The 19851-nt window shown below is 44.1% G+C and overlaps 1 protein-coding gene across 1 annotated transcript in view; it reads right to left on the minus strand.

The window, feature by feature from the left end:
- SCNN1A (sodium channel epithelial 1 subunit alpha) overlaps nucleotides 1–19851 on the minus strand; it is a 153057-nt gene that overhangs the window by 121153 nt on the left and 12053 nt on the right. The window lies entirely within an intron of this gene.

The following is a 19851-nucleotide window of genomic DNA, read 5'->3' on the forward strand; positions in this document are numbered from 1 at the left end:
CCAAAAAAAAGAATGATTCTGCCCCTGTACTACAAGTCAAGCGTAGAAACATAATAATGGGGGAGTTTTATAAAAATTGTGCATACCTGTTTGTCCATCTGTATTTCATGTAAATTGGTTCCGCGCGAATGGGGCAAAATCAAATGTCTGCAGATCAAATGTGCAAAAATCTGAAAATGTTGTATTATGGGCACTATGTGGCGTTGACTATCATAGGAAATAAGTATGCTCATCGGTGTCATCTAATGGCCCTAATGCTCTATTGCCCACTTTCACACATTCGAATATAGCCTGAGAACATTTGATTTTGCCCCATTTATTTATTTCAGGTACTTATATAGCGCCGTCAATTTACGCAGCACTTTACATATATTTAGTAAAAGGTGTTATAGTGAGCGCTACTTAAATAAAAAGGTATATAAATATATATATACACAACAAAATGATGAGCAGCTGATACACCGAAAAAGGTAACCAAACAAAAACCTCCAATAAAACGTATATATCACATAGAGTGGTGCAGCGCTAAATAATAAAACACAGTTTATGCACACAATAAATTAATGTGAATTTGTACACATGCGTGATATCACTCCGATGGTGATCTGTAAATTCAAAAAGTTCAATATAATAGTGCGGATCATGAAGAGATCCTAATTCCAGGTGAGTGGACGTCCTGATCCAAGGTGTGATGATAAGTGTGAACCACACAAATAGGTGAAAAACGCACTCACCAGATATGCGTTTAACATACGCAATATGTAATCCTGCGTCACCAGGCCATAGAACGATCATCAGATCCCAGATCAGATTGCCCCCAGATCACCATCCCGGTTCCACAGAAGTAAGGTCATCGGAAACTGCTACCAGGTATCACCACCAGGGTCCTGAATCCTCCAAATGGGCACTGCGAATGATAGCACTCACACAGAGTGCCCAATAAGAGACCTCATAGCGTGATACTGCTTCAGATATCTTTATTCAGGGTTGGTTGGTGTGGGGTACATAAAAAGATTTTAAACAAAAAGTTTACTGACCATATGTTTCCCAGGTGTCCACCAACGGTGGTTAGGTGTCCTGCTGCTGCTGCCCCTCTGACACGTTTCGTGCGATGCACGTATTCATAGGGTTCAGGGCCAACCCTGAACCCTATGAATACGTGCATCGCACGAAACGCGTCAGGGGCCAGCAGGACACCTAAGCACAGATGACCTTACTTCTGTGGAACCGGGATGGTGATCTGGGGACAATCTGATCTGGGATCTGATGATCGTTCTATGGCCTGGTGACGCAGGATTACATATTGCGTATGTTAAACGCATATCTGGTGAGTGCGTTTTTCACCTATTTGTGTGGTTCACACTTATCATCACACCTTGGATCAGGACGTCCACTCACCTGGAATTAGGATCTCTTCATGATCCGCACTATTATATTGAACTTTTTGAATTTACAGATCACCATCGGAGTGATATCACGCATGTGTACAAATTCACATTAATTTATTGTGTGCATAAACTGTGTTTTATTATTTAGCGCTGCACCACTCTATGTGATATATACTTTACATATATATTGTACATTCACATCAGTCCCTAACCCTCAAGGGGTTTACAATCTAAGGTCCCTAACCCTCAAGGGGTTTACAATCTAAGGTCCCTAACCCTCAAGGGGTTTACAATCTAAGGTCCCTAACCCTCAAGGGGTTTACAATCTAAGGTCCCTAACTCACATTCATACATACACATACTAGGGCCAATTTAGATAGGAGCCAAGTCACCTACCAGCATGTCTTTGAAGTGTGGGAGGAAACCCACACAGGCACAGGGAGAACATGAAAACTCCAGGCAGGTGGTGCTGTGGTTGGGATCATTTGCACTAAAGAAAAATTGATATGCCGTTATGGTCGATGAACAGGTATGCAATTTAAAAAAAAAGGAACTTTGTTATGGAGATGAAGAACGAGGGAGGTGTTCTTGGTCCAGCCTTAGGGAGAGAATGCTGCTTTTCCATAGATACAGTACAGTGAGTGAGCGTTGCCACCTAAAAACAGGAAGTGTGTTGTTGGCAGGATCACCCAGTAAATATAACGGGAAAAAAAAAGCCTGAAAAATGAATGCAGCCTCCACATCTAAACACTAATAAGCTGCAATATATTATTATTTTTTTCTTGGGTTGAGATACACTTTTAACCTTTGGCAAACATATTAGAAGGCTATAAACAATGCCATTGTTCACAGCCACCACCAATGAGCCTTTTAGAGAGCAGAGGAGAAACTTGCAGGTTCACCGAAGCAAATCGCCAGATTAAATGCTTCTACATTTATCTCTCTGAGAATCGAACAAAAAATCCATTGTTGTCTTATTTTCCCAGCCGGTTCCAGCAATAAGGTCGTATCACTGGGCAGGTGCCTGGAGTCTGAGGACCATTAAGGCACTCAGCATAATAATATGTTGCAGGTAATGTATCCAGACTGGAGGTTTATTGGCCATTTATGGAATTATTTACGAAGGATGGTCACGCACAGGTAAAGTTCTGCTTGACAACAAGAAGAAAGAGAGAAAGACCCACCATCCTTGGTTAAATTGTACATTGCTGGGATACATTGTAATATTTATCCTTGGTTCACTCGGGGAATTAATGTAGCAAACACCCAGATTTATGACATCATCTCCGCCTATCTTTATGATGTAGGAGCGCTGAACCTTATGGAAATGCGTTTTACTGCAATGGGTGGTTTACAGTCCTAGAGGCTGCTCACTGTGGGGTCTTATTGCCCCCCGCTCCCGAGGAGTTTATTAAAATTTTGAAAGGATGGGAACGCCACACTGGCTTGCATAGACCTTTTAAAAGATTTTTACTTTGTAACAACCAACACGTTTCGGGGGCTCAGCAGTCCCCCTTCATCAGGAATAAAAACCAGATAATGTGGGCTCCTGGATTGGAAAAAAAAATCCAGGTGCCTACATTATCTGGTTTTTAGCCCTGATGAAGGGGGAGTGCTGACCCCCTAAAATGCATGGACTGTTACAAAATGAAAATCTTTTAAAAGGTCTATACAAGTCAGATTGGTGCTCCCATCCTTTGAAAACTTTATATCATATCCACCTGGAAGAGACTCTTGAAGAGGAGGAAGTGAGGTGCTGAGATCAAATCTGTAATCAACACTGGTTGACCTTAATGGCTTGAAATCAGTTCCACAAAATGGGGAAACCCTCAAAGACAAAACAGGTCACCCAATCAAGAAATCTGCATATAAATTTGAACCATAAGGAGCACCAGACAATTGCCTCCAAGGTCCAAAAGTTACTTCTCCTTGTCACTAATAACAAGAAAGGCAGTCAAAGGGGGCTCAGCACTCCCCCTTCATCAGGACTAAAAACCAGAAAATGTAGGTACCTGGATTGGAAAAAAAAATCCAGGTGCCTACATTATCTGGTTTTTAGTTTTGATGAAGGGGGAGTGCTGACCCCCGTAAATTGTATGGACTGTTACAAAATGAAAATCTTTTAAAAGGTCTATACAAGGCAGATTGGTGCTCCCATCCTTTCAAAACTTTATATCATATCCATCTGGAAGAGCCACTTGAAGAGGAGGAAGTGAGGTGCTGAGATCAAATCTGTAATCAGCACTGGTTGACATTAATGGCTTGAAATCAGTTCCAGAAAATAGAGAAACCCTCAAAGACAAAACAGGTCACCCAATCAAGAAATCCGCATATAAATTTGAACCATAAGGAGCACCAGACAATTGCCTCCAAGGTCCAAAAGTTATTTCTCCTTGTCACTAATAACAAGAAAGGCAGTCAAAGGGGGCTCAGCAGATAATGTAGGCACCTGGATTTTTTTTCTCAATCCAAGTGCCTACATTATCTGGTTTTTAGTCCTGATTAAGGGTAATCAGGACTAAAAACCAGATAATGTAGGCACCTGGACTGAGAAAATAAAATCCAGGTGCCTACATTATCTGGTTTTTAGCTTTGATGAAGGGGGAGTGCTGACCCCCTGAAATGCATTGACTGTTACAAAATGCAAATCTTTTAAAAGGTCTATACAAGTCAGATTGGTGCTCCCATCCTTTGAAAACTTTATATCATATCCACCTGGAAGAGCCGCTTGAAGAGGAGGAGGTGAGGTGCTGAGATCAAATCTGTAAGAGAAACCCTCCAAGACAAAACAGGTCACCCAGTCAAGAAATCTGCATATAAATATGAACCATAAGGAGCACCAGACAATTGCCTCCAAGGTCCAAAAGTTACTTCTCCTTGTCACAAATAACAAGAAAGGCAGCCAATGTGTTTCAGGAGTCCACACATTCTGTCTTCATCAGGGCTACAATAATAATAATAATAATAAAAAATATTTTTTTTCCAAATCCATGAGAGGTGAACGCCTGAGCAGACAAAATTTGGTCCAAGTCTAGATGTGGACTGAACCATTAGCTCATTCCTAATAACAACAACAAGAAAGGCACCGTTAGAGGGGTTAACAAACACCCCCTTCATCAGAGCTACAATATAAATGAAAAAAAGAAATTCCAACTCCATGAGAGGTGAATGCTTGAGCAGCCAACATTTGGTCTGAACCTATGTTTGGACTGAACCAATGGCTCATGCCTAATAACAACAAGAAAGGCATGCAACATGTAACGGGGGTCCACAAACACCTACTTCTTCAGAATTACTATATGAATTGAAAAAACATAAATATTTCCAAATTCACAAGAGGTGAATGTCTGAACAGTCAAAGTTTGGTCCAAACCTAGGTGTGGACTGAATCGTTGGCTCATCCCTAACAACAACAAGATAGGCACCCAACACTTTTCATGGATCCACAAATACCTCCTTCATCAGAGCTACTATATAATTTAAAAAATATATATATTGATTTTCAAATTTATGACAGATGTAAGAGAATAATAAACATTTATTTATCCATCTACAAGTAACAACAACTCCAATGAAATAGATCTTTTTAGATTGCTTAGATTTTATGTTTAATATTTTCTTACACCTCTCATGGATTTGGAAATATTTTTTTTTTCATCTGTATAATATCCCTGATGAAAGAGGTGTTTGTGAACCCCTGAAACGCATTGTTTACCTCTCTTGTCATTATTAGTGATGAGCCGAAGACTCGGTCTGAAGCTAGGATCAGACCAGACTTTGGCCTTTGGGCAAATTCCCAAACTTTTGCCTGTCCTGTGCCCTTTACAGCAGGAGCCAAGCGTCATACATAGAAGTAGCATTTCCTCTGATTCTACACCAATAGCTTCCAGCTGTAAATGGTTTCCAAGGATGATAGAAGTCAGCAGAGCTTCAACTCATTGAATAAAGCCGGGCATACATAGAAGTAGCATCTCTACTGCTTCTACACCAATAGCTTCCAGCTGTAAATGGTTTCCAAGGATGATGGAAGTCAGTAGAGCTTCACCTCACGACTAAAGCCGGGCATACATAGAAGCAGCATCTCTACTGCTTCTACACCGACAGCTTCCAGCTGTAAATGGTTTGATAGAAGGATGATAGAAGTCAGCAGACTCACAACATCAGTTCTCCTGCACTTGAGAGTGGGTCTAGAAGAGAAAACTGGCTACAATCCCATCCTCATTGGCTTAGATAGCACAGGCCTTGCTGCCCTCATAAGACTGGGGAAGTCTAGGAACACTGTAACCATAAAACAATCCAGATGGTGCACCGGCCTAGTGCATTATCCTTAAAACATTATTATTATTATTATACAGGATTTCTATAGCGCCAACAATTTGCTTGGCGCTTTACAATATAAAGGGAGATAATACAGCAACGATACAGTTCAATACAAGAGGGTTAAGAGGGCCTGATCCTTGGAGCTTACAATCTAAGGAGGGAGGGGCTGGTGGTACAAAAGGTAGTAACTGTGGGGGATGGACTGGTAGGAGGAGTAGAAGATTCTGTTATCAGCTGAAGGCAGGATAGGCTTCCCTGAAGAGATAGGTTTTCAGAGATCGCCTAAAAGTGGGCAGAGTAGGGGATAGTCGGATAGATTGGGGTTGAGTGTTCCAAAGGATGGAGGAGGCTCTGGAGAAGTCCTGGAGACGAGCATGGGAGGAGGAGTCAAGGGAGCTAGAAAGCAGGAGGTCGTGGGAGGAGCAGAGAGTACGGTTTGGGTGATATTTGGAGACAAGATTGGTGATGCAATTTGGAGCAGAGTTATAAATGACTTTATATATTATTGTTAGTGTTTTGAATTTTATTTGTTGGGCAATGGGAAACCAGCGGAGGGATTGGCAGAGAGGGGTGGAGGACACTGAGTGGAGGCCAGTGGAGGGATTGGCAGAGAGGGGTGGAGGACACTGAGTGGAGGCCAGTGGAGGGATTGGTAGAGAGGGATGGAGGACACTGAGTGGAGGCCAGTGGAGGGATTGGCAGAAAGGGGTGGAAGACACTGAGTGGAGGCCAGTGGAGGGATTGGTAGAGAGGGGTGGAGGACACTGAGTGGAGGCCAGTGGAGGGATTGGTAGAGAGGGGTGGAGGACACTGAGTGGAGGCCAGTGGAGGGATTGGCAGAGGGGGGTGGCAGATACAGAACGGTTGGTAAGGTGGATGAGTCTGGCAGCAGCATTCATGATAGACTGAAGAGGAAATACCCTGCGATGAGGTAGGCCAATGAGGACATGTATTTATTGTTAAAAAATTTTAAGTAATTTACTCCCAATACAGCAGTTTTCACAAGCTCATCATGTAAACATAGCTCAGTCAAATCCACGATTCGTCGTGTCACCCCACAGGGTAGATAGGACCTCCAACAGGCTACCTCATTTCAAGGACTACCCTATTCCTCAGAGCCAGGTTGTTTTAAGGATAATGCACTAGGCCGGTGCGCCCTTTGTCTTGTTTTATGGTTAGGATGGAGAAATCCCCCCTGCTATGGTATTGTGTTCTGAGAGCTTGGAATGCCTTTGCTGTCAGAGCTGCAGTTGTGGTGCTGATTGAACAAAAATTTTACCACATGTCTGCTTGTGAGAAGTCGATCATTAGATCAACTTCTTGCAAAAGGGAACGGCCATAGATGGATCAAAATTCAGCAGGTTCCTGCCAAACTGGACGAATTTCAATCCACCTATGGCCAGGTTAAAGCAGTTGAAAACCTCAGACATGAAATATGAACGAAGCATATCCCTTTATAGTGCGTACTTGTCTCAGTCTAGAGCACAAAGCGTTATTTCTGTCTGCTGTCTCCTTCCTCTGCTATCAGCATGAGTCACTTCTGACAAGTTTCCTGATACCAGAGAAAAATGGTGACAGGAGGGATCTCCGGCAGATTGACAACCTCAGCTCTGTTCCTGTGTGCTGTGTGGAGGGGGGGGGGGGTTCCCTTCCCACCAATTACCTCTCAGAGCTCTCCTCACTGAGCTCTGCAGAGCGTAATTTCAGCTCTCCTCCCACTTTTTTCTAAATGGCTGTAGAGAAGTGAAGACTACAGATAAACAGATACAACTTATGTAGGAGGATTTGTTTCATCCCTGTGTATCACCTGAGGCCAGTCACTGCACTGGGTATTTTCAGGGTTTACAACCACATTAGGTTCTGGGGAAGATTCCCTTGCAAAGTACAAATTCCTTTGCAAAGTGACTGGCCTACTTGCCTTTAGAACATGGACCTCACAGAGTTTATGGTAAATCCTGATGGTCACAAACCCAAGGTTTGCTCATTGGATGGCGAGATTTTACTAAATTTGGGAATATAGGTACCTATAAACACGTACAATCACTTTGATTGATATGAGCAAAGTGGGGAGGAGGAGGAGCAGACAGACACTTATGGTACCACTTACATCAAAGTGTAGTAAATGGTTGGACCTTGGACCCCGTCCAATGAATTATTCCCCCTACGGAGGTTGGACAGTGGCTATCTACTACTACTGTAGACCTGAGATAATTGCCTGGAAGCTCAGGTCTACAACCAGCAGAAGATATTGACATTGCAATCAATTTTCTACAACATGATCACAAGAAAGTGTTTTTTCAAGGCAGTTTTTGGACAAATGATGATCAAGACAAACTAAAAATATACTTCTCTTTATGTAGCAAGACAGGTCTCCGAGCAGACAAATGGAAACCACAACTAGGACAGCTGATGAGACAAGTGTCCTCCGATGAATTGTACAAACCATAAACACAGGCACAAAGGCGAGGTCTGTATTTAATAATCAGTTATGTTCACTTGTTACATCAGGGAAAAAGACAGCAGAGGCCACACAACAGTCATGTACCGGACTCAGGGCTGTCATTAGAAACTACGGGGCCCCACACAGCCAATCTGACAGCCCCCCCCCCAAAAAAAAAAACACAGTTTACTATGTTCAGTTATGAATGAACACAGTGAGTGAATGGTACTGATCACTCATTGTGCCCTCACACTCCTTCTGTACTGAAAGTATTGTAATTGTACTGTCTCCCATTATATTGTAAAGCGCTGCGCAAACTGTTGGCGCCATAAATCCTGTATAATAATAATAATTCAGGAAAGAAAGGGGCTGGTAGATGTGACATATTTACAGAACCCTTCCCCCACTCTCCATTCTAAAGGATCCTATTGTACGTGTGCAACTGCCGGTGGTAAGGAGAGGAAGGAAGCCAGAAGCACTGTGAGGGTGGGCCTGAGGGGAGCCTGAGCAGCAGGGGGGGATGTATGGTGCACAGGGAGGGTGATCAGTGCAGGGAGGGGCAATTACTGGAACCGATCCCCTGTATGGCTCTCTCTGCAGCAGCTGAAAGCCATCAGGAGGGACTGTACAAGATGCCCGATTTCAGCTGCTGGTCCTCCTGTTGGTCTGGGCCCCATACAGGAGGACTGGTGGTAGCCCCTTATCCATGGCCTTGACCTGACTGTACCTGAAATCCTAACTGCAACATGCTTGTCCCCTAAACACACTCATGTTACAAGATAACCGTGTAATTATAATGAATTGTCATGATATGCAGTAAGAGAGGGACTTCTTTATAGGAGACAGCTTAACCTCTTGCCTGACTATCCCCCCCGAAACACATATGTCCAACGGCAAAGTATGTACACCAAGCTGACGCACGTATGAGTCCATTGGTGGCCAAGGATTCTGTGCTCACTGCACTTTCCCTGTCAACCAGAAGGACTGGCTCCCAATTATGTTACCACTGTGACAACCAATCACAGTGGTCACATGATCGGGCAGTCCTTTCCACACCCCCACACCCCCCCTTCCTGGGAGTAAACCACTTGACCCCCAGGCAGGGGCAGTACCGAGTTTCCAAATGGTCAGTCCGCCCCTGCCCCCAGGCCAATTCTTACATTTCTCTACTACATGTAAAAATCAGCATTTATTTTGCTATAAAATTACTTAGAACCCCTAAACATAAAAAATATATATTTTTTTATTTTATTTTGACCAAATGGTCAGTCCGCCCCTGCCCCCAGGCCAATTCTTATATTTCCCTACTACATGTAAAAATCAGCATTTATTTTGCTATAAAATTACTTAGAACCCCTAAACATAAAAAATATATATATATATTTTTTTTTTTAAGCAGAGACCTTGGAGAATAAAATAGTGAGTGTTGCAATTTTTTCTTTGCACGATATTTGCACAGCTGTTTTTCAAACACAAATTTTTAGGAGAAAAAATACACAAGTGAATGCAAGCACAATATAATACCCAGTTTTTTTGGTAAAATATTAAAGAGTATGTTACGCCGTGTAAAAAGATATCAAACATACCTTTCTTTACATCTGCACAAGCCTGTGGAACGGCGGCAAACTGCGGTGCATTAAATTATCCATAGGCTATGCTGTGAAAGCCTTTATGGGTTACCAGGAAGTCTGGCCGTAGATCGATCGCTCTCACTCTGATGATTGTGGTGATTCCTCACATGTGTGGTGTGATAGCTGTTTACATATACACGTGGGACCTACATGCGTGCTAACCTTTGCACATGAACATGGGAGTTGAGGGCGCTTTCAAAAATTTTTTATTATAAATTTACATTTTTTTTTACACTGCCCGTCATTTTTTTTTTTGGATCAACTTTATTGCTATTGCAAGGGATGAACAACATCCCTTATGATAGCATGGGCCAAACCAGGCCCCCTTTATGGATAGATCTGGGGTCTATGAGATCCCATATATCTTTTCTGGCCTCTGAAGCAGCTGATCAAATGGAGATCGGTTTGACTGGCTGCTGTACAAGCTTGTAAATAAACATACCAGAACCGGAGGTGACAAAATCCTTGTCGTTTCTGATTTCTGACATCACAGGTGGAAGGTACAACGTCAGTTCCTTTCACTCTGTGTACAGATTCCAATGTGAATGGCGAAAGGTGGCAATGGCAGGGGACTGGATGGGGGGAACCCTATCCGCCGCTTGTAATAAGTGATCCAGTAGCTGTATAGCTGCTTGGATCACTTTTACATGAAAAAGCATCACCAGCTGAAAAAAATGGTACTGGATCATGGTTGTAGCCTCAACGGTGAACCCAATATAACCATCTCAATACAAGGCCGTATATATGTACAGCAGTATTGAGGTGGGACCAACGTAGCCTTTGTTACGTTGGTCCCAGCTCTCTGCAGGTCATTCACTAGGTCCCCCCCCCCCCCCGTGTGGTCCTGGGATTTTTGCTCACCGTTCTTGTGATCATTTTGACCCCACGGGGTGAGATCTTGCATGGAGCCCCAGATCGAGGGAGATTATCAGTGGTCTTGTATGTCTTCCATTTTCTAATTATTGCTCCCACAGTTGATTTGTTCACACCAAGCTGCTTGCCCATTGCAGATTCAGTCTTCCCAGTCTGGTGCAGGTCTACAATTTTGTTTCTGGTGTCCTTTGACAGCTCTTTGGTCTTCACCATAGTGGAGTTTGGAGTGTGACTGTTTGAGGTTGTGGACAGGTGTCTTTTATACTGATAACAAGTTCAAACAGGTGCCATTGATACAGGTAATGAGTGCAGGACAGAGGAGCCTCTTAAAGAAGAAGGTACAGGTCTGTGAGAGCCAGAAATCGTGCTTGCTTGTAGGTGACCAAATACTTATTTTCCACCATAATTTACAAATAAATTCTTTCCAGATCAGCCAATGTGATTGTCTGGATTTGTTTTCTCATTTTGTCTCTCATAGTTGAGGTCTCCCTATGATGCCAATTACAGGCCTCTCTCATCTTTGTAAGTGGGAGAACTTGCACAATTGGTGGCTGACTAAATACTTTTTTGCCCCACTGTATATGTCCACTTTGTGCTGAAAGATGTCTCTCGTTCTCTTGGAAAGTTGAGGGCTGACTATAATGACCTATGAGCACAAGGCAACCTCCCATAACCATGCATGTTATGCAAATGTAAACCAGGCCCTCCTCTTAAACGGGGATATAATGGCCCAATACGGCAACCTATCCTGGAGCCTGATTCCTCTCATATTATCCCGCTTCAGACTGCAAGTAACTCACAAGCAAGTCATTTCTTGGAAAAAGTGTTGACCAAGACAAACATGAATATACATCTTGTTATGCAATAAGACGCTATACGCAATAAGACGACGAAAGCAGAAACCACAGATAGACAGAAGAGCTTGTTAGTGCACAACACCAACAAAATGGCAAAAGTGAAATTTTTATCTAAAGAAGCTCCGGCAGTCTCCTAAAAATCATAACTGCAGTTCCAGAGCCTTAATATTCACCCCTCCATCAATCATTGCCTCCTGTCTTGCATCCCCCATCAATCTCTTCAGCATTTGACACTTCTGGGATTTTCTGTGTAGCTACCTCCTAGTAGTAGTAAGATTAGGTAAATTTAGTTTTCAGCTCCTCTGTAGCCAGTGAAGCAGAGTTTGGTTACTATTGGTTGTTCTTGGGTCTGCTGGTCACAGGCTCAGCTGCTTCCCCCTGTTTTCTAGTATGTTCTAGAACATAATGGGTTGGAAGAGGCAGACCTTGGGCTGAATATTTATACATCCCCAGCCAATTCCTGGTCAAAGGGATAACCATCAGGGTGCTGAGATGGGTGTAAATATTCTGGGGCCTGGAACAGTAGGATACTTGTTCTGGAGGAGAAGATCCAGCCTGAAGGGCTGCTGTCCTTCTGGGCAAGTCAGCTGAGGACTGCAGGAGTTTTATCAAGGTTCCAGCTCAGGGAGAGTTGGGGGCCTATCTTTAAAGCTGTTCAAAACAGTTTTGAGGACGTCTACTGAGGATCTGACCTAGAGGCTCATGGTACACGGTCTAGCTGGTGCTGGAAGGAGGCATCCATGTACACGGGGAGTAAAAGCACGAGAGAGAGATCCTAGTGACTGTTCCAGAGTTGCTGGCTTGAGGCTGTTTCCAAAGTGGGAGTTCACTGAGCTGTATGTCTGCCACCTCTTATCACAAGGGACCTGAAGTGTTTAGCTATTGCCAGAGAGGGTCCTCTGTTACAGTTTTCACTAAATTTGGAGTATCCCAAGGCTCACCCTACACCCCAACCAAATTTAACCAGCATTAAACTCAGAAAGCTACTTACTGCCTGGTTATTGTGTTGAGAGACTAGGAAACTGCAATGTGCCTGTCTGTTGCGCACCCAATAGGGAGTAGAACCTTGGAAAAAATGGTGAGACCAGCTTGGGGTTTGTGCTACATCTGAAAAAGAACTTTCTTTCACTTCTGGAAAAAAACTTTCCGTAACTGCCTAAAAAATGTTATCTGGCATTCAACTTTAGTTTGTTCATCACTTAAAGACCATCTAAATCTACTAGTCCATCTAAAGCCAACCATAGATGGAGCAATTTTTTTTCCTGTAAGAAAATCACTTGATTTCCCCATCACCACAGTTAATGTTGATGGGGGAATCCCTTTCATGGAGCCAGCTTGGGGTTTGTGCTACATCTGAAAAAGAACTTTCTTTCACTTCTGGAAAAAAACTTTCCATAACTGCCTAAAAAAATGTTATCTGGCGTTCAACTTTAGTTTGTTTGTCACTTAAAGACCATCTAAATCTACTAGTCCATCTAAAGCCAACCATAGATTTTCTTTCCTGTATGAAAATCACTTGATTTCCCCATCAACACAGTTAATGTTGATGGGGGAATCCCTCCCGTGGAGCCATTGTGTTCTCCTGGCTGGGGGGAACAGGGAGAGCTGTCCCTACGGGAGAACACAGTGATTACTGCTAGTAACTAAAATAGCCACTAGAAATTATTGCATGTAGAATGCAACAGGCTGGTTGTATTCAAGTTGATCAACGGATCAGCTTGGGTACATTCAGCCTGCCCATACAGGGTTCAAATCTTGGCCGGTCCCTGCTGAACTGGTTGAGATTCAAACCATCTATGACCAGCTTAACACCACCCTCTTCACTGACTGCCAATGCTCCCATCTAATGGTGGCTACATTGCTCCTACATAGAGTAAAAGAGAGAATGTTGTCACCAGGGGTGGACTGACAACTCATGGGGTCCCCGGACAATAGGGGATCATGGGGCCCCTGTGTCCTTGCCCAAACTCAAAAAAGCCTATGAAAAAGGTACCAGGGGCATCTCATGGGGCCCCCTACTGACCCCGGGCCCTCAGGCACTGCCCGAGTTTCCAAATGGTCAGTCCACCCCTGGTTGTCACCCTATGACAGGAACTGTGTTACTGGTAAGATAATAAATAAATAAAAAGGAAAACTAATGTATCCACCACATCTACAATATACTACATTTTTGCTTTTCAGTTTAGATACACTTTAGGGTCACTGGTTTGACATCTCCCCCCTCCATCCTGTTAATCCGGTTGGGGCTGTTTGTTTGCATACAGGAACTCCACATCTCTCTCTCGATCAGACACATGGCAATTCATCAAGAGGTTTGTACACATTCATAATGTGTCGCAAGGTTCCCAGATATCCAGGGGGGCTGAGAGCGAGAGGCGAGCCAAAATGATTCCATAATGCTGAATAAAGACACGAGTGTCTCTCGGCACAGACCAAGAATATTATTATCACAAAACACGATATTCCCCGCTTCACCGCTCCTGAATGCTCGTTACTGTACACGGGCCAACAATTTCACAGATTTCCAGTAATACTTTTTTGATGGAGAGTTGAGCTATTTACTTATAACATTAGTCACAACCATGTTTACTTTGCTCCTGCTGCTGAAGTACAACTAAACTGCTTGAACCTAGCCAAAAGATTTATTTGTAGCTATAAATAGAGGGGAAAGGTTAGAAGGTTTTTGCTGCTGTCTGAGACTCTATCAGGATGTTTACCCCTAACTTTTATTGACTGGAGAAAAGGTCGGTGTAATGGAACCGACCCAGACTGCGCTTGAGTACTTCCGTTAGAATACCGCTTCCCCATCCGAACACCGACAACAGACACCACAGATGACCATACAAGACTAGATGACACCAATCTTGAAGTAATCCAAAGGTAAAACTACTTTATTTGAACACAGATACAAGATATATACACTCAGGGGACAGTCCCCCCTCCCTGCATAATGACACAGGGCGGGGAAATTTACATTTAGTAACAAGAGCCACACAGGTATTCAAACTTCACACCAGCAGACAGTCCCATCAGGAGGGAGGACTGCAGGAGACACCCCCAAACTAAGCTAATACACATAAACACATACATCCCATTATAGTTTGCTCCCAAGCAAAACACACAATAGAACAATGGGATGCAACCACATATTGGAATATTGGCCCTTAAAATATTGTTGCCTAAAACACTGGGCACTTAAAACATTGGCGCTTAAAAAATAATATATTACCAAAATTTGTGGACACCTGACCATTATACCTGTATGAGCTTGTTGGACATCCCATCCCAAAACTATAGTCATTCATATGGGTTTGGCTTCCCTTTAACCCTTTCACTCCCAGTGCCGTTTTTAACATTAAACAAAAATACTTTAAGCCTAAAGATTAGTTAAAACCCAAAATATTTTTTATTTTCTAAAATTCAGAGACCCTGACGAACATAATAGTGGTGTTCCAATTTTTTATGTCACACAATAATCTTGGTTTATCAAGGGCAAATTTTCACAAAAAAATACACTAACGTTAATTATAGGGCATGTAAACTCAATATATTACTGAATTTTTGGTAGGATATAATATAGGTTGAGGTTGCGCCAAGTAAATAGATATAAAAGATAGAAATAGACATGTCCAGCGCTACAATTGTGTGCGCCTATAAAGCAGTGACAATATTCTTATGCCGACATGTGCAGCGATATATTTGCTGGTCTTCCTAGCCTCTACCCAGCAGCTCCCGCCATGGGGTTCCCAGGCCCACAGATACAGATAGACGAACAGAGCCTGGAAAACATGGCTAGGGAAGATGGGGTTGTAAGGGAAGGGGAGGTGGGGAGCTAATGTGCCATGGGTGCTTGGAAGTTGTACATCCACCCAATTACTTCCACCTAACAGCCAACAGTTGGATTGTCAGATTTGCACACATTCTCGTCTGCTGTAGCAGTGTGTAAAACCTTCACTTCTACTGATGTCTACATACCTCGGTGGCAGCAAAAGTGTTAAAATAACTATATAGCCAAAGTTTGTGGACACCTGAACATTGCATCTGTATGAGCATGTTGGACGTCCTTTTCCACAACCATGATCATTCTATGGGCTTGGTCTCCCTTAAAGGCTATAACAGTCTCCGCTCTTCTAAATAGGCTTACCACAAGATTTTTGATGGTGTCTATGGGAATTTGCGCTTGTTCAGTAAGAAAGAACATTTGTGAGGCCAAATACTGTTGTTGGATGAGTAGACCCGGCACCCAACTGGTGTTCCAATTCATCCCAAATGTGTTCAGTAGGATTGAGGTCAAGGTTCTGTGAAGGCCACGGAAACTCATCAAACCATGCCTTTATGGAGATGACTTTGTACACCGGTTCATAATCATATTGAAACACAAAAAAGGTCTTTCCCCAACCTGTTGCTACAAAGTCACAAGTACAATTAACATAAATGTCTTTGAATAATGTAGCATCAACATGACTATTGCACCAGAGATAGGCTCGTCCACTTCCCCATTACCACCATTACCGTTCCACACCAACCCCCTTCCCCTTAACCAATTATACTAACAAAAGACATGACACCAATTTTGGAGTAAATGGCCAACATGGCCTTTTATTAACAACTCAAGTTACAATACACCAACCATTCCTTATAACAGAAACCCAAAGAATTGCTGTTGGTCTTCGAAGGCACCCCAAACGATCCGAAATGCACCTGCGGACAACCATATACACTAGGCCTCCAGCCGCAACCAACCAGCTCGGAGACAACCATACCGTCCGCAGTGCAGCACCAGCACCTTCCAGTTAAACCTTGGTTAACTTGGAATGTCCCCGGGCATCCCATACCACCGATGGGTCCCACACCATTGTTGTTTACCTTCCAAATAAGAACCGCCTCCAAAGACCAACAACCACCCATGAACCAACATAATCCCCCCTCTACCTGGAGGGACCCAAAACTCACCCAAACAGGGAGGGCGGGAGGGAAGCTCACACTCCTGCCGTCCAGCTAAACTGACGCCCCCTCACAGAACCTCCCACCCTAAGGTGCAGCAAAACCCCACCTACACCAACCTCTACCAATCAGCTACCCCCCACTATCAATAAAAAAAATCCCCCTGGAGCTAACCTTAACCCTTTCTACTCCTCCTTCCCCCACTCTGGGACTAGTCATGTATGCCCTGTGCTATTTCTTCTTTACTTTCGCTACGGGCATTTCTGTACTGTTCACGGAGAACACTTAAACTCAATAATTTAGAACGGTGCTGGTATATTTATCTGGGTCAAGTAATATACTCTGGGCTGGATTATAAGGAAGGATAAATGTTTAGTGAGATTAAAAACATCAAGGTGATATGCCACAAAGCAACAAATAATCAAATGTCATGGTGGCCTAGCAATTTGGTTAATGGACAAAATAAGCAAAGTTATAAAGGTTGATTTACTGAAACTGGAGCACACAGAATCTGGTGCAGATGTGCACAGTAGCCAATCAGCTTCTACCTTCAGCTTGTTCAATTAAGCTTTGACCAACAGAAAACACCTGGAAGCTGACTGGTTTCTCTGCAGAGCTGCACCCGATTTTGCACTCTCCCATTTTAGTAAATCAATCCCATAATTACTATTCCGTAAGTGTATATAATTCATGTTGCACTTTCTATAGTATTATTTTATGGCCCAAACAGAAAATTCAGAAGTTGTTTCCATGACAGGAGTCTACAAACGAAAATGCACGCTTAGGTTGATTTCCCCTGGAGGTAGACCAACGGTTTACCAAAGCCACCCTGCCATGGGATGGGCTAGGGCCCTAGGCAGTACTGGGACAGGTTCCTCCAGCGCCCACGGCAAGGATGAGGAATGACGCTCCTCTCCTGTTGCTAATGCATGATGTAGAATGGATGTACCACCTTGCAACCATTCTCTGATCCCTTGCTCCAGCTGCCCATGGTCGTCACACTGTGTGCACTGCACATGCATGGCCAGTTGCTTGCGTTCTCGTATCTAGAAGATAGTTGAACATGCAGGGTTTGTTTTTCATGTCATCTGTGGGCAGATGGGGTGAAGAGCGGGTATGTTGAAATGCGGTGTGACAGCATTAGCTATCAGAGCAGACATGAAGTTGCCAGTCACTGATCTGGAGCATGCCTGCAATGAGGGACCCCCTCGATCGCTGCTGCCCCTCCTGCCCACCCCTTATCCCAGGGCTGGGGCTAGGAGCCACTTATACTGTTCGTGTTAAGTCTTTAAGGTATGAGCAATCAGTTTCCTGCTCAAGAGAGTCCTGGATATAAATGAAGCCTTGAAAGAACTTTGGTGGACCACACTAAACGTCTAATGTTTCTTGAACATATTTGCCAACATACACCAGGCAGACCCAGGCTAATATCAGTTCGACTCCACATGCATGGGCAACATACAAAGCACTTGTACATGGGACCCCATTGCAGATAGTAACCATAATGCCCCATGCTGCGGGTGCAGCAAGCTGTACACAGTACACCTCAAAACACAGCTCTTGGAGTATCTTCCACAATGCTTGCAATGGCAAGTTCTCATTGGTCAGCACCAGGAGCGGACTGACCATTTGGAAACTCGGGCACTGCCTGAGGGCCCGAGGTCAGTAGGGAGCCCCATGAGATGCCCCTGGTACCTTTTTCATAGGCTTTTTAGAGTTTGGGCAAGAACACAGGGGACCCATGATCCCCTATTGCCCGGCGGCCCCATGAGTTGTCAGTCCGCCCCTGGTCAGCACAGTGGCGTAAATGTGCTGACCAAAAGAATGCACATCTGAGGCTTCTTCTTCTGGCAAGGCATTCCAGAGCACAGAATCCCTTTTCATTGGTCAGTGTGGTTGTGCTGACCAGTAAGCACTAACCATTACAAGCATTATGATAGATACAGGGGCGGACTGACAACTCATGGGGCCCCCGGGCAATAGGGGATCATGGGGCCCCTGTGTCCTTGCCCAAACTCAAAAAAGCCTATAAAAAAAAAGGTACCAGGGGCATCTCATGGGGCCCCCTAGTGACCCCGGGCCCTTGGGCAGTGCCCGAGTTTCCAAATGGTCAGTCCGCCCCTGGATAGATACTTACTCCAGGGCTGTGTATTGTGGTGTGGTGTGTTGGTAGCATGGGGCATCATGGCCTCCATGTGCAGCAGGGTCCAGATGGGTGGTCAGGATATTTAGAATCTCCTTTTCATTTTTTGTGTAAAGGTGAACTTATCCTCAGCAATACAGAAGTGGCATACAAGGTCGGGATAAGTTGGTACACAGTAGCCTCCAGAAGATCACATATGAATCCCAATTGCTCTCAAAAGTGTTTCCATGGCTGATCAACCACAAGTGACATACTACATATCTGGTGGTCATGCCCCTTTGCCATGACTTTCTGGTCAAAGGTCTTCCATTTACCAAGACATTCCCATAACCCCAAGGCAAGCTCTATTACGCAGTAAGATCAAAGGCTTGACCACACAACAGCAGTCTCTAACATACCATATTCTAGAAACTTTGAAAAAAAAACTTGCCCTTTTCCTAGGAGACAAACACAGAGTAGACAATATCATGGGAAATGAAAAATTAATAAGAATTTTGGACAACAAAGATAATAAATCCCTACTTATATAATCCCCCAGGGCTCTGTCCTTGGACCCCTTCTCTTCTCCATCTACACCTCCTCCCTTGGCAAACTCATACACTCCCACGGCTTCAACTACCACCTCTACGCTGACGACACTCAAATTTACCTCTCCACCCCCCACCTCACCCCCACATTCTCCGCCCGCATCACTCACCTCCTAAACAACATCTCTGACTGGATGTCGCTCCATTTCCTCAAGCTTAACCTCTCCAAAACCGAGCTTCTCGTCTTTCCCCCTGCCCACGCCCCCCCCCATCCTATCCATCACTACAACAACACCACCATCATTCCCGCCCCGCAAGCCAAAGTCCTTGGAGTCATTCTGGACTCAAACCTTTCCTTCCAACCTCATGTCAAATCACTTACAAACTCATGTAGGCTCCACCTCCGCAACATCGCCAAAATATGCATCTTCCTTACCCCAGACACCACTAAACTACTCGTACACTCCCTGATTATCTCACGCCTCGACTACTGCAACTCCCTCCTCACCGGCCTACCCCAGTGCAGGCTCTCCCCGCTTCAAACCATCCTGAACTCAGCGGCCAGACTCATCCACCTCACAACCCGCTCCACCTCTGCCACCCCCCTCTGCCTATCCCTCCACTGGCTCCCTATCGCCCAACGCATCAAATTCAAACTACTAACTCTGACCTACAAAGCCATTCACAACACTGCCCCTGACTACCTCACCAACCTGATTCCCAGGTAC

Source organism: Staurois parvus, unplaced genomic scaffold (genome assembly GCF_062004578.1).
Source record: "Staurois parvus isolate SC_StPar_1 unplaced genomic scaffold, SC_StPar_1.0 ptg001321l, whole genome shotgun sequence".
Lineage (NCBI taxonomy): Eukaryota > Metazoa > Chordata > Amphibia > Anura > Ranidae > Staurois > Staurois parvus.